At 39.9% G+C, this 16,390-nt stretch overlaps 1 protein-coding gene and 1 long non-coding RNA gene across 2 annotated transcripts in view; one reads left to right on the top strand and one right to left on the bottom strand.

The window, feature by feature from the left end:
• The window catches only part of NOPCHAP1 (NOP protein chaperone 1), a 256,395-nt gene that overhangs the window by 49,013 nt on the left and 190,992 nt on the right, over positions 1 to 16,390 (top strand). The window lies entirely within an intron of this gene.
• The window catches only part of LOC129648528 (uncharacterized), a 61,761-nt gene that overhangs the window by 42,784 nt on the left and 2,587 nt on the right, over positions 1 to 16,390 (bottom strand). The window lies entirely within an intron of this gene.

Genomic DNA, 16,390 nt, shown 5'->3' with positions numbered 1-16,390 from the left:
CCAATGCATGAAAGTGAAAAGTGAAAGTGAAGTCGCTCAGTCGTATCCGACTCTTCGCGACCCTATGGACTGCAGCCCACCCAGGCTCCTCCGTCCATGGAGTTTTCCAGGCAAAAGTACTGGAGTGGGGTGCCATTGCCTTCTCTGATTTTATGGCCCTAAATAGCGTCAATCCTGATGTTTGTTCTCTGTGCAACTGAGAAGAATATGTATCCTGCTGTTACTGGGTGGAACATTCTATAACCAGCTAGGTCAGGTTGACTGATAATGTTGTTCAAGTTTTATATATCTTCATTGTTTCATCAACTGAGAAAAATGGTGACATTGTCTATTATAATTGTGGGTTTATCTTTTTCTCCTTGAGGCTCTATCAATTTTTGTATTGATGTATTTTGAGGCTTTCAAAATTAGGTGCATGCACATTTAGTAATATCATGTTCTCTTGAGGAATTAACCTTTCGCTATTACGAAAAGTCCTATTCGTCCCCATTAATGTGCCTTGTGCTGAAGTCTACTTTTTCTGATACTAATACAGCTACTCCATTTTTCTGTTTTCAGATTTTGCATTGTAATCTTTTCCTGTTCTTTCACTTTTACCTGTGTCTTTATAGTGTTCTTTGTTGACTACGTAAAAATGGATGCTTTTAATCTAACAATGCTTGCCTTTTAATGATAGTATTTAATGTAATCTAATCTGACAACTCCTGCCTTTTATTTAGACAATTTACATTTAATCTAGATGGGGAGGGGGGTGGTTGAGGGGAGGATGGGATGAACTGAGAGAGTAGCACCGATATATATACACTGTGTTTAGTTGCTTAGTCGTGTCCAACTCTACAACCCCATGGACAACCCAATGGATTGTAGCCCACCACGCTCCTCTCTCCATGGGGATTCTCCAGGCAAGAATACTGGAGTGGGTTGCCATGCCCTCCTCCAGAGGATCTTCCCAACCCAGGGATCAAACCTAGGTCTCTCGCATTACAGCAGGATTCTTTACCCTCTGAGCCACCAGGGAAGCCCAAAGAGATCACCCAATGTGGGGCTCGAACTCATGACCCTGAGATTAAGTGTCTCATGCTATATTGACTAAACTAGCCCAGCAGTATGTATAAAATAGATAACTAGTGGGAAGCTACGGTATAGCAAGCACAGGGAGCTTTACTCAGTGCTCTGAGATGACCTAGAGGGGTGGGAAGGAAGCTCAGCAAGGAGGGGATATATGTATACATATAGCTGATTCACCTGTTGTACAGCAGAAACAACATTGTGAAGAAATTACACTCCAATTTAAAAAAAAAGAGTGGTGGACTGAGTCTGGGATTTTTCTGTGGGCTACAGTATGAGGATTATCTCTAGGCAGAAAACCCTGGCAATAGCAGACCTCATCTCATTGTTTTCCTTTCTCAAGGATCACAATTTGTTTCTGCCTGTTGTCCCCAAATTCCAAAGCTAATTATTTCCTATATTTTGCCCATTTTACTATTTTTTTTTTTTAATCATGGGAAGGTAATTCTAGACTGGGTTAATCCCTCATGGTCCCATGCAAATGTCTGCTCATTGTTTTAATTGTCGTTCAGTTGCTCAGTCCTTTCCAGCTCTTGCAACCGCATGGAGACTGCAGCATGCCAGGCTTCCCTGTCCTTCATTATCTCCCGGAGTTTGCTCAAACTCATGTCCATTGAGTCGGTGATGCCATCCTACCATCTCATCCTCTGTTGTCCTTTTACTAGCTATAGCAAAATTTACACCCCCTGGCTTAGTTATTCCTTTAACACTGAGAATTTGGATTATATCTTTAATTAAAAAAAAAAAAGTCAATATGAACACTGTTTTTTTTAAAAAACTTGGATTTTCTTCAGAATGTATTTTCTTGATACTTAGTTAAGTTAGCAGAACAAAGGGTGTGAACAATTTTACAGTTCTTGTTGCAATATCCTAAGTGTTCCAAAAAAGATAAAATCCACTTACAGTGCTGCTAGGCACTGTAATATGAATATATATTTCTCCTGATTGCCAACATTGGACTTTATCACTTTATTTTTGTAAATTGAAACCATGAGTAATGGCACCTAGAAGATGGTTTATTTTTTCTTATATTGCTATGAAAATTGTGCACTTCCCATCAAATAATTAAATGTCTGGGGTCTGTTGTGCAGAAACTGTTTATCAACCTTGACAACCTATCAGGAAAAAGTGAAGTATTCATTTTGTAAGAACTCATCACATCTGTATGATAGTAAGCTACACAGTTTAACCTTTTTTACTTTACATACAACTTTCATTTTTTAAGTGCCTCTCTTTAAGCCGATTGTTTACTTTTGTTTTTAATTCTGGCAGTGGCTCTTTATCCAGATGATTCCATCTTTTTAACTTACATATTAATGATACATTTTTTTTTTTGAGAGAGAAGAATAAAGTTTATTAGAGTGGGAGATGCTGTTAGAACAGCAGGCTGGTTCAAGGGAAAGCTGAATGCTTTTGCAGGCTAGTAGCCAATTTTTATAACCTCAAGACAGAGAATTCCTGTAAGAATTTATAGGAATGGTGGCATTAGGTGATTGGTTAGGATGCTACAGGGTGGATGATAGGGTGAGTATTTCCATACTATGGGGTCAGGGAACTGGCCGGTTTAGGTCCAAAGGCTCATGGCAACAGTGGCTGTGGGGCTTGGTCAGTTCCAGAGATTTTTATCCTGTGACCTTGGTATCAGTTCAGTTCACTCAGTCGTGTCCGACTCTTTGCAACCCCATGGACCGCAGCATGCCAGGCCTCCCTGTCCATCACCAACTCCCAGAGTTTACCCAAACTCATGTCCATTGAGTCGGTGATGCCATCCAACCATCTCATCCTCTGTCAGTCCCTTCTCCTCCTGCCCTCAATCTTTCCCAGCATCAGGGTCTTTTCAAATGAGTAAGCTCTTTGCATCAGGTGGCCAAAGTATTGGAGTTTCAGCTTCAATCAGTCCCTCCAATGAACACTCAGGACCGATCTCCTTTAGGATGGACTGGTTGGATCCCCTAGCAGTCCAAGGGACTCTCAAGAGTCTTCTCCAACACCACAGTTCAAAAGCATCAATTCTTCTGCACTCAGCTTTCTTTATAGTCCAACTCTCACATCCATACATGACCACTGGAAAAACCATAGCCTTGATGAGAAAGACCTTCGTTGACAAAGTAATGTCTCTGCTTTTTAATATGCTGTCTAGGTTGGTCATAACTTTGCTTCCAAGGAGTAAGCATCTTTTAATTTCATGGCTGCAATCATCATCTGCAGTGATTTTGGAGCCCCCCAAAATAAAGTCAGCCATTGTTTCCACTGTTTCCCCATCTATTTACCATGAAGTGATAGGACCGGATGCCATGATCTTAGTTTTCTGAATGTTGACCTTGGTATAGGCCTCAACATTCCCCCCTCTTTTTATTTATGGGCCAAATCTTTGGCTCCTTAACAACCTGCTCATAACTAACTGTCTACCTATCCTTGTCTTGAGGCACGTGGACCAAGTCATTGGGGAAAGGGGCGATGACTGCTCTGGCTTCTTCAAGCTGGGCAGGGGCATCATATCCATTCTCTGGGTCCCAATGTCCACTCTCTGTATGAGTGCATTTACAGAGGGAGGTGAGAGTCCATAGAATGATATGGCAGCTTGTTCCAGCATTGTCTGGGTTTTGTCTGGGGGATATTCTTGTCATACTATCTAAGTGATACATTTATATGAATATTTGTCACCACCTTCCATGTACATTTTTAATTGCTACAATGGCTTGGTTTTTCATCACACAGCTGCCACAGTAAAATGTAATGTCTTGATTTCTCTTCATTCTGTACTCTCAATCTTGTTGTTTAGTTGGAAGTCATGTTAGACTCTTTTGCGACCCCCTGGACTGTACCCTGCCAGGATCCTCTGTCCATGGGGATTCCCAGGCAAGAATACTGAAATGGGTTGCCATTTCCTTCTCCAGGGGATCTTCTTGACTCAGGACTGACCCCATGTTCTGCACTGGCAGGCAGATTCTTTACCTCTGAGCCACTAGGAAAGCCCCACCCTCAAGCCACGAACTTTAAATTTCACAAACCATGTCTGTGCTCTTACCACTGTATATCTAATGTCTAGAATTCTGATTTATTTAAAAACAATTATTGCAATCTTATAATGAAAGCTATGGAGACCAAGTGTGTGTGTTAACTCAGAAATCTGACATTTCTTTTTAAAGAATCAAGTTTGTACCTCGTGCTTCTCATATTTTTTGGTCTGACAGATATGAACATTCCTTCATTCACCATGCATCCTGGGAGGCACTAGGCAACTTCTCTTTCAGAAAAGCCTCATCCATTTCAAATCTTCAGGGCCCCTCATAAAAGTTCTTGCAGCTATGGAATTTGTTTCAGAACCTCTTAGAAAAGCCTCTTTGGCTTCTAAAAAAGGTCAACATTGTGTCTGCTAAAGGTCAAGGTAAAGGCCAACCTAGCAAACCCTGCGAGAATACTGACAATCCAATTTCTCTTAGCTTTGTGCAAAATATTCCCATAGCCTTCCTCTTCTATTCTCTAAGGTTATAAAGGGTAAACTCCAAATTTGTTTTATTTTTATATCTCCCAGTATTTCTTTTATTCTTAAAGACTTAGAAGATCCTGTCTTTAAATATGATGTTTAAAGCCTTGACCAGCATCTGTCTTTCCTTGAGCTTTACTCCTATGTGGATCTCCATATTGTTTCCTCACCATGACTGAGCTGAGGTTGCCACTCAGGTCAGAATATTGATCTTGAATGATTTCCATTCATCCTGGCCTTTCCTGTGGAATCCTAGACACTGTTGGGATCTGCTTTTTTTTCAACTTAGTTTATTGAGTACCTGCCAGGATTTCCAATGTCTGACCCTTTTGCTTGCATTTTACCGCCTGCCTTTGTGATTTGGTCTTGACTCCGATAGCCACACAGATACAACTTCCACTTTTCTGATTGGCTCTCTATGCCAGCGCAGCAACATTCATTTAAACTTTGCAAAAACTTCCAAACGATGGGTTCAAATGAAATCTTGGAGCCTATTATACCGAGTGAAGTAAGTCAGAAAGAGAAACACAAATACTGTATATTAACACATATATATATGGAATTCAGAAAGATGGTAATGATGATCCTATATGCAAGGCAGCAAAAGAGACACAGATGTAAAGAACAGACTTTTGGACTCTGTGGGAGAAGGCGAGGGTGGGATGATTTGAGAGACTAGCATTGAAACATGTATATTACCATATACAAAACAGATGACCAGTGCAAGTTTGATGCACGAGGCAGGGCCCTCAAAGCCGGTGTTCTGGGACAACCCAGAGGGATAGGGTGGGGAGGGAAGTGGGAGGGGAATTCAGGATGGGGGAACACATGTGCACCCATGACTGATACATGTTGATGTATGGCAAAAACCAGCACTGTAAAGTAGTTATCCTCCAATTAAAATAAATTAATTTTTTTAAAAAAGAAGTCCAACCTTGTAATAGGGATGAACGTATCTGACCCCATATTGGATCTGTTTCTTTTATTTTAACCTGTGTGTTCTATTGGGCTTCTCAGGTGGTGCTAGTGGTAAAGAACCTGCCTGGCAATGCAGGAAATGTAAGAGATGCAGGTTCAATCCCTGGGTCAAGAAGATGCCCTAGAGAAGGGCATGGCAACCCACTCAAGTATTCTTGCCTAGAGAATCCCATGGACAGAGGAGCCTGGTGGGCTACAGTCCATAGCGTCACACAGAGTCAGACACGACTGAATAGACTTAGCACACACGCACGAGTTAAGGATGTTGCCTATAATCTGAAATATATAGGACAGTCCATTCTCAAGGTTCTGACCTTCAAGGGTATACCACTTTTCCATTCATAAAGCAATTAAAAGTTGCAGAGAACATAGAATAACATTTGTCTTGTTGAGGTCCATAGGAATATCCAGCCTATGTGGATGGCTATAAGAACAAAGGATTTGGCTTGCAGCAACCAATCCTAGCCCCTCCTCTTTAAGTATAAAAGAATCCTGAATTCGAACCTGGGTGAGAAGGTATTTTGGGACACTAGTCCCCTATCTTCTCAGTCTGCCGACTTTTCTAATAAAGTTGCTATTCGTTGCCCCGGCAACTGGTCTCTTGATTGGCCTGTTGTATGGTGAACAGTATGAACTTTGACTCACTCAGCTGGAAAAATAGACACATGCAGAGCTGCTTTGGTCTTTGGTGGTGGTGGGAGAAGGAGACTGAGGTCTGGAGCCTTCTCAGCCTCGTCATTTCCCAAGCAAACACAGAATCCAAGGGCTCCTCTGAGCAGCTGGACTCAAGCCACTCTTGTTTGTCTTACCCCCACCCCCACCTCAGTTTCACTTCCTGGCCACATTCATGAGCCTTGGTTCTGTCTTTCATGCTCCACCCTCCTTTTTCAACAACCATCATTTCTTAAGCTTTCACATTAACTCCTTTCTTATCCTTGAGGGTCTTTGCGAATCTGGGCTGATTTGGTTAATTTTTTTAAAAATCTATTTACATTTAGGAATTGCAAGGAAGCCAGAAAAGAAGTGTTGGATTTTTAAAAAATACACATATGGGCTTCTTTTTATTTATTAACAGCTTTTATGCATTTTCAATATTATTCCTTAAAGCAGCTGTTTCTTTGGGTTCTCTTTCACACCTGCCTGTCACTTGAAACTTCCATTTGTTAATTTATGAATCCAAACTGGAAGTGATAAAAGCAAAGCACAAGGTAATTTTACTAATTTAAAGTTTTACTTATATGTCTGAGAGTCATTTAGAAGCTCTGTGTAAAGCCAGCTAGGATCACAGAAAGACCACTGGCTTATTCTCCATCCCTTAAATACTATTTCTGAGGTGTTAGTACTACTACAATATTTGCCAAACTTGTATTAGTTATGTTTGTGTATTCTTCCTTCACTAGATTGTAAAACTCTGAAGGGAACATTTCTTCTCTTATCCATTATTGTACTTGGTATGATGCAAATAAATAATAGATGCTTCAGTGGGAAAAAAGTGAAGATGATAAAGAATCTGCCTGCACTGTAGGAGACCTGGATTTGATCCCTGGGTTGGGAAGAACCCATTGAGAAGGGAATGGCTACCCACTCCCGTATTCTTGCCTGGAGAATTTCATGGACAAGAGGAGACTGGCAGGCTACAGTCCGTGGGGTTGCAAAGAGTCGGACATGACGGAGCGACTAACACTTTCACTTTCATGATGCGAATGAATAATAGATGCTTCAGTGGGAAAGACATCATCTCTTTGTATTTCCAAAAGGTATTAAGAAGCCTATTAAAAATGTTAATTATCTTGATGTTGGAGAAAATATAATAAACTGTCTTAAAAGGGGAAAAAATAATAGGGATAATGTTCCTTTTCCTAGATGGAAAATAATATAGTGTTCACCATTGGTCTCAAAGGAGGCACATTTTCAGATAAGTGGTTATTCAGGTTAGTGAGATGGCAAAACAACAGAGCTGCCACAATACTGATAGCACTTTAATGTGGAAAATACAAGATAGAAAAATATCCAAATCAAATACACACAAGGGATCGCCATACACAGTCATCCCTTGATAGTCCCAGGAAACTTGTTCTAAGAGCCCCTGCAGATACCAAAATATACAGATGCCCAAGTCCCATGTATAAAATGGCATAGTCCAGCAGCCCTCTGTATACCCGATTTTGCATCTGCAAATTCAACCAACCAGGGATGGAAATTTCCATCTGCAGTTGGTTGAATCTGCAGACAGACATAAAACCCAGAAATAGAAAAGGCTGACTGTTTATGGAAAAAAAAAAACAACCCTCTATAAATGGACCCACACAATTCAAACACCATGTTGTTCAAGAGCTAATTGTAGTTAGAAGCCATTATCTCCATGTTCAGTTTTGACAAAAAGGACCCAAGAATGAATTTGGCCTCATTGCTAAGCATAAGCAGCAACACAGCACAGTGGAGAGGACGGCCATTCTGACAGGTGCTAAGCACCTGCAGACCCTTGTTTCCATACATTCAATCTGAGTTGCCTCACCTGGGGTGGATCACTAAGGGCCTGGGGTGGGGGACCTCTGACACAGCAGTTAGTTAGCCAATATTATTAGGTTGGTGTTATTTGAGTTTCTGGGCAAGGCTCTAAATAAATTTAGCTTATCCATTTATTCATTCCACAAGCATTTATTGAGACATTGAGGAATATCCAGATGAATAAATGACAGTCCTTGTCCTCAGCTGGTCACAAGTTATAGTACAATAATAAAATATGGTAAGCGCATAGTTCAGTGTGTTGCCGAGAAGTCATGTGTAGACAAGAATACTCTGGTACTCATGTCTGGCACTCTATGGTTGGCTATTATTCCTTGCCTTCCAATGTGGGAATAAGCCTTTTGCAATATACATGTTAGTTGAGATTCTGGAGAAATGTCCTCCAAAGAAATGCCCAATTGCCCTAATGATTCTAAAGTAAAATCCATGTCAGCAAATGAAACCGTATGTGATCTTACTCTTAACTATAAGCTGTTAGAATAATTAAACAAGGAGACTGCTTATGTAAGCCATACAGCATCAGTCACCAGAATCTAAGCCTGTAAATGCTTTAAGGTTATGAAATGAACACAGTAAGGACAACCAATCACAAACAGCAAACTAGGCTTTAAACTATAGCCAATCAAATAATTTCCTTTCTTTGCTTCCACATTTCTCTATATAAGTCTTTCCCTGGTTGCTGGGGGTACATTTCTAACCACTTTCCATTCGGCACTGCTTTGAATGTACTTTTGCTCAAATGAACTCTTAAAAATTTTAATATGACTCAGTTTAATCCTTTAACAAAGCAAATAGCAAAGAATCTCCAAATATTTGGGGAAGCCATCAAAAACAAAAGAACACAAAGCAGAGGGAAAAAAAATAAATCCAGAGGAAATAGAGAAGATGAAAACAAGCAAAACCCACCAAGTGGAGCTGGTATCTTTCAAGAGGTAACAGAGGATATTGTATTCATAAAACAAGAAATGCCAAGAACAAGGAACAGATAGAGAATAAAAAGAACTTTTGGAAATTAAAAATAGGAGAGCCAAAATAAATTCAATTGAAGGATAGGGAGATGAAACCTCACAGAAAGGAGATTAAAAAAAGAGAGAGATTCAAAGATAAAAAACAAGAAAGATTAGAGAGTGGTTAATCTACTCGGAAGGCACAATTTCCAACCTAGGAGTTCCAGACAGATAAGACAGTGAATAGAAAATTATCTAAATATAGTGGGAAATTTTCCAGAAGTAAAGGAGAGACTCTGCTTACCACAATGAACAAAAAAAATATCCAAGAGGCATATCATTATAAAATTTCATAATACCAGGCACAAAGACTTCTGGTAAAAAGGTAACAAACACAAGTAGAAAAATAAAGGCATTATCATATAGTGGGGACAATAAGAAATATAATAGGCTATCTCCTGGTGGAAGATGACATATTGAGCAATTGAGTTTACCCCCTTAACATTTCAATGAGTTTCTGGGAACAAGAAGTCATCCAGGGTGGTAGTGAAGATGAAAAAAGAGTCAGATTTTAGAAATATTTTGAAGATAGAGCTAGTAGGATTTGCTGATGGTTTGGCTATTAGTTGTGAGAGAAAAAGAGAAGTCAATGATAATTCCAACTTTTTGGTCTGAAAGGATAGAGTAGGCTTTTATTGAGATGGGGAAAACTGTGGGAGGAGGAGCATGTTGGGGGCTTAGTTTTAGACAAGTTAAACCTGTGATATATTTATTAGTGAGCTATTGCAGCATAACAAATTACCCCACCACATAGTGGCCGAGAAACAAACATGTACTATCTCACAGATAACAATTCAGAAGTTAGATGGATTAGCTGGGTGCCTCTGGCTCAAGATGTCTCAAGAGGTTGCACTCAAGCTCAGTTGAGAGTCCGGGGCCCTGCTTCCCAGCTCACTCATATAATATGTCGTGGGTCCTGCTCTCTGACCACATAGGCCTCTCTGCAGGGCTGCATTATGATATGGCAGTTGGCTTTCTCTAGGGTGAATGACCCAAGGGAGAGCTAGAAAGACTGAGGGTCCAAGCTGGAAACCACAGTCTTCTATTTACATAATCTTAGACTTAGACATCCTAGCATGTCTGCCAGGTCAGACGACCATTATATCTACTACTGTAGGCAATAATCCCTTAGAAGAAATGGAGTAGCCCTCATAGTCAACAAGAGTTGGAAATGCAGTACTTGGGTGCAATCTCAAACGCAACAAATGATCTCGGTTTGTTTCCAAGGCAAACCATTCAACATCACAGAAATCCAAGTCTATGCCTCAACCACCAATGCCAAAGAAGCTGAAGTTAACTGGTTCTATGAAGAGCTACAAGACCTTCTAGAACTAACACCAAAAAAAGATGTCCTTTTTATTATAGGGGACTGGAATGCAAAAGTAGGAAATAAAGAGATACCTAGAGTAACAGGCCAGTTTGGCCTTGATGTACAAATTGAAGCACGGCAAAGGCTAAGAGTTTTGCCAAGAGAATGCACTGGTCATAGCAAACACCCTCTTCCAACAACACAAGAGACGACTCTACACGTGAACATCACCAGATGGTCAAACTGAAATCAGATGGATTATATTCTTTGCAGCTGAAAATGGAGAAGCTCTATACAGTCAGCAAAAACAAGATCTGGAGCTGTCTGTGACTCAGATCATGAACTCCTTATTGCAAAATTCAGGCTTAAATTGAAGAAAGTAGGAAAACCACTAGACCACTCAGGTATAACCTAAATCAAATCCCTTATGATTATACAGTGGAAGTGACAAATAGATTCCAGGGATTAGATCTGATAGAGTGCCCGAAGAACTATGGATGGAGGTTAGTAACCTTGTACAGATGGCAGTGACCAAAATCATCCTCAAGAAAAAGAAATGCAAGAAGGCACATTGGTTGTCTGAGTAGGCCTTACATATAGCTTAGAAAAGAAGATAAATGAATGGTAAAGGAGAAAAGGAAGGATATACCCATCTAATGTCCAGACAATAGCAAGGAGAGATAAAAAAAGCCTTCTAGAGTGAACAAAGCAAAGAAATAGAGGAAAACAATAGAATGGGAAAGATTAGAGATTTCTTCAAGAAAATTAGAGATACCAAGGAAATATTTCATGCAAAGATGGGCACAATATAGGACAAAAACAGCAAGAACCTAACAGAAACAGAAGAGGTTAAGAAGAATATACAGAAAAACTATGCAAGAAACGTCTTAATGACCCAGATAACCACGATGGTGTGGTCACTCACCGAGAGTCAGACATCCTGGAGTGTGAAGTCAAGCAGGCCTTAGGAAGCATTACTATGAACAAAGCTAGTGGAGGTGATGGATTCCAGCTGAAGTATTTCAAATCCTAAAAGATGATGTTGTTAAAGTGCTGTACTCAATATGCCAGCAGATTTGAAAAACTCAGCAGTGCCCACAGGACTGGAAAAGGTCAGTTTTCATTCCAGTCCCCAAAAAAGGCAATGCCAAAGAATCAAACTACTCTACAATTGCACTCATTTCACATAGACTGCAAGGAGATCAAACCAGTCAATCTTAAAGGAAGTCAACCCTGAATACTCATTGGAAGGACTGATGCTAAAGCTGAAGCTCCAATATTTTGGTCACCTGATTCGAAGAACTGACTCACTGGAAAAGACCCTGATTCTGGGAAAGATTGAAGGCAGAAGAGAAGGGGACGACAGAGTATGAGATGGTTGGATGGCATCACCGACTCAATGCACATGAATCTGAGCAAGCTCCGGGAGATGGTGAAGGACAGGGAAGCCTGGCATGCTGCCATCCACGGGGTCACAAAGAGTTGGACACGACTGAGTGACTGAACAACAGAACATGCAAGCAAAAGTAATGCTCAAAATCCTTCAAGATAGGCTTCAACAATACATGATCTGAGAAATTCTAGATGTACAAGCTGGATTTAGAAAAGACAGAGGAACCAGAGATCAAATTGCCAAAAATCCACTGGATCTTAGAAAAAGCAAGGAAATTCCAGAAAAAGATCTACTTCTGCTTCATTGACAACACAAAGGCTTTTGACTATGTGGATCACAGCACACTGGAAAATTCTTAAAAAGATGGGAATATCAGACCACCTTACCTAAGAAACCTGTTTGTAGGACAGGACTATTGACAGTTAGACCTGCACATGGAACAAAGGACTGCTTCCACATTGGGAAAGGAGTACATCAAGGCTGTATATTATCACTCTGCTTATTTAACTTACAAGCAGAGTATGTCATGTGAAATGCCAGACCTGATGAATCACAAGCTGGAATCAAGATTGCTGGGAGAAATATCAACAACCTCAGATATACAGATGACACCATCTTAATGGCAGAAAGCGAAGAGGAACTAAAGAGCCTCTTGAAGGTGAAAAAGGAGAGTGAAAAAGCTGGTTTAAAACTCAACATTTAAAAAATGAAGATCATGGCATCCAGACCCATCACTTCATGACAAATAGATGGCAAAAAAAGTGGAAACAGTGACAGATTTTATTTTCTTGGGCTCCAAAATCATTGTGGACAGTGATACTGGTCAGGAAATTAGAAGATGATTGCTTCTTGGAAGAAAAGCTATGACAAACCTAGACAGCTATTAAAAAAACAGAGACATCACTCTACTGATGAAGGTCTGTATAGTCAAAGCTATGGTTTTCCCAGTAGTCATGTATGCATGTGACAGTTGGACCGTAAAGCAGGCTGAGTGCTGAAGAATTGATGTTTTTTAACTGTGGTGCTGGAGAAGACCCTTGAGAGTCCCTTGGACTGCAAGGAGATCAAACATGTCAATCCTAAAGGAAATCAATCCTGAATATTCAGTGGGAGGACTGATGCTGAAGCTCCAATACTTTGGCCACCTGATGCAAAGAGCTGACTCACTGGAAAAGACCCTGATGCTGACAAAGATTGAAAGCAGGAGGAAAAGAGGGTGACAGGATGAGATGGTTGGATGGTATCACTGACCAAATGGACACGAGTTTGAGCAAGTTCTGGGAGATAGTGAAGGACAGAGTTGCAAAGAGTCAGACATGACTGAGTGACTGAACAACAAGAACACGTTTGCCATATTCTATTCATTAGAAGTGAGGCAATATGCTCATCCTGTCCACACTCAAAGGGAGGATTATACCAAGGCATGAATACCAGGAAGTGGGGCTCAATGAGTGTCCATATGGCAAGTTAATGTGTGCAGTTTGAAAAAATCTGGAATTTGGGGGATAAATTCAGCTAGAGAGTCATCATCAGGAAAGCATGGTATTGGGTATTTGGCATCTTAGACGATCTTGAAAGAATAGGAGGAATCAACCTGGAGTCTCCAGGAACATCTTCCAAACCATATTACAAAACTAGTCTGGTGGAGGGTGAGCTGTGGTCCCTGCTGCTACAGATCTCAGAGAAATTTTGCCTTTGCCTCCCCTCAGCGCAAAATAGATGTCATGTGACCTAGCAATTCCCTCATACAACCAACTTTAGAATCAAAGTTCTCTTAGAAACATATTTTGGCTGACAGAACCAAAGTCTAGTTACTGGGAGTTGCAAATTTGATTTTTAAAATACATCTATTGTGAGTAGAAGAAACTAGTATCATAGAGAAGTATTAAAACAGAGAGTATTCAAAAGATGTGAGGCCTCTATAAAGGACTATTGTCATCACATTCTGAAGGACCCGAGATAATTTAGCAGAAACTGGAGATCATAAATCTAACTAAAGCCACAAAGAGATGTGGATAGGTATTAATTATGTCCATTAAAAACTCCAAAAGGAACAAAGAACAAGAAATTGTTTGTGATCAAGATATGGGTGCAGAAAATTTAAATGTAATATTTAAATTAGGTGGAAGAAATAGAAGAGATCTTCCAGCATATAGAAAGAAATGGAAAATCTGAAGAAAGAAGATAAGAAACACACAATCTCAATCCAACACAGCCTACATTTAACTAAGATGCTCTAGAAAGAAGAGAGAAAATGGAAGTCATGAAAGTATTTTTTAGAATTCCAGAGTTTAAGGAAGATACTTGGAAGGGTGTTCTAAGTACCAAGTTTATTGAGTGCAAAAGGACCTACAGAGCTTTAGTATCATGAAATTTCAAAATACCCAGGATAAATATAAAGATAATGATAAAATTGATTCCAAAAAAAGAGCCAACACTTTTATAGGGCTATCTGTGTGTGAGTAGCTGTTTTAACTTGATATATATTAGGTAATTCAATTCTCAAAATAGACCTATGAGTTAGCTGCCGCTGCTACTACCACTACTGTTGTTATTATTACCATTTTTTACATGAAAACTCGGAAGAATTTACCCTTGGATATAAAACCAGCAGCTAGCAAACTAGGATTCAAAATGTAACTGAGTAGAACCCTATGGGGTCTTCCCAGGACAGATGCCCACCCCACCCCTATGTTCTCTGCCTAATTCTTATCTGTAGAAAAACTTTATCTAAAAAATAAATTTAGTCTGAGCAGTGAGAAAACGCTGCAAGAAAAACAGTCAAGCAAGACAAAACAATAATTGTTTGGCCATTAAACAAAGTCAAGGACTTCAGTTCCTCCTCAAGGGCTATAGATAATACTTGGAGCCATATCTTTGAGCTGTTTGGCAGATGCTGGAACTACCACCAGGTGGAAGAAGTTAACCATATGCTGCCCACAGCACGTAGACCCCAGATCGTGTGGAATCAGAAGGACTAGCCGATCAGAGATCTGTGGCTCAGATAATCTAACCACAAGTGAGATATGACCACTATTTGGAATTGTGTGATTGAGACAATCATCTCTGAAAATAGCCTACCCCCTCCCCAGGATGTAGCCTTTTCTTCTTTTCCCCAAAATCTCCAAACAAAACCTGAGGAGTTGGTTCTTTGAAATCTTGGATTTATGGAAATTTCTCCCCAGAATCACCAACGTCTTTAATAAACCTATTTTTCCTTTTGCCCAACACTTGACTCTTAGTATTGGCTACTGAGCAACAAACAAACCTCAATTTGGTAACAAAAACCAGCACTTTGGGGACTTCCCTGTTTGTCCGGTGGTTGGGAGTCTGCCTGCCAATTCATGGGGCACAGGTTCAGTCCCTGGTCCAGGAAGATCCTACATGCCGAGGAGCAACTAAGCCAGCACACTGCAACTGCTGAGCCCACACCCTCTAGAGCCCACGAACCATAACCAGAGCCACAACGCGAGAGCCACATAATGCAATGAATAATCTGCATGCCGCAACTAAGACCCGGCAGAACCAAACAAACAAAAACAAAAAAACTAAACAAATCCCAGCAGTTTGGCTTAGTACTCTTAACCACTACTTTTCAGTGACACTAAATTCTAGAAGGCAGTTGAGAAATACCTTCAAAGTGGTTCTGAATGAAAGTGATTTTGATTGTAAAATTAACCAAGCCATTAATCATATTATTACAGGCGTATAATACATATTCACATATGCAAAAATTCAGCTATCCCAAAACCAATTTTCAGACATGCAAAAACTCAGATAAGCAAAAATTTATTTTTAGATATGCAAACACCTATGTTTTCTGTGAAAGGAACTTGAAGCTCTACTTTGGCAAAAGGAAAAATAAATCAAAGAAAGACAGTGACGTGACCTATAAGAACAGTGAAACTCAAGAGTGTAACAAAAAGTACTCTCAGGATAAGGTCTACACACATGGCCTAGAAGAGGCCCGTGCATATTCCTGGCTTCAAAATGTATCAAACAGCTGGAAGATATTAGTGATTGGGGGTGGGTGGGAAATTATCTTATCAACAAGAACGAACAAATTTTAAAACACCAGGGGGTACAAAACAGTACAAAAGTATGCGTTCCAAAAGCAAAACAAACTATACACAGCAGGATTGAAACTGTTTGATGGAGTTTAGAGGAAGAGAAATGGATTTGACTTTGACTCTTGGAATATCCCCATTGATATGAAATTAGATTTTCTATCTTGCATGGCCAGTCAACCTGCCCCACTTCTTTATCAAACAATATTTTAACATAACTTTTAAAACTGTTTTCCATTTAGATGAACAAAGTAACCAAACAGCTAACTGGACTTGGAAAGAAAAGAGAGGAGTTGAGGAATATGTAGGCATGTATATTCCTTTATCTTACACAATAGTAAGTAAAAGCACGATATCTAAAGAGTATGAGCCAAGAAACAAGTCTAAGCATGTTACTTAAAATTATAAAAGTAACCAAAGTAAGAACCAGTCATTAAAAAATACAACCAACAAAAATCAGGAGGAGGATGTCAGAAAAGAAGATGGTACCAGTGAATTAAATTTCACATTTTTCACCTTGGAAATTCATAGACATTGCTTAAAACCAAGAAATCA

The sequence above is a fragment of the Bubalus kerabau genome, chromosome 1, assembly GCF_029407905.1.
Source record: "Bubalus kerabau isolate K-KA32 ecotype Philippines breed swamp buffalo chromosome 1, PCC_UOA_SB_1v2, whole genome shotgun sequence".
NCBI classification, from domain to species: Eukaryota; Metazoa; Chordata; class Mammalia; order Artiodactyla; family Bovidae; genus Bubalus; species Bubalus kerabau.
This window is presented reverse-complemented; position numbering and strand designations above follow the sequence as displayed.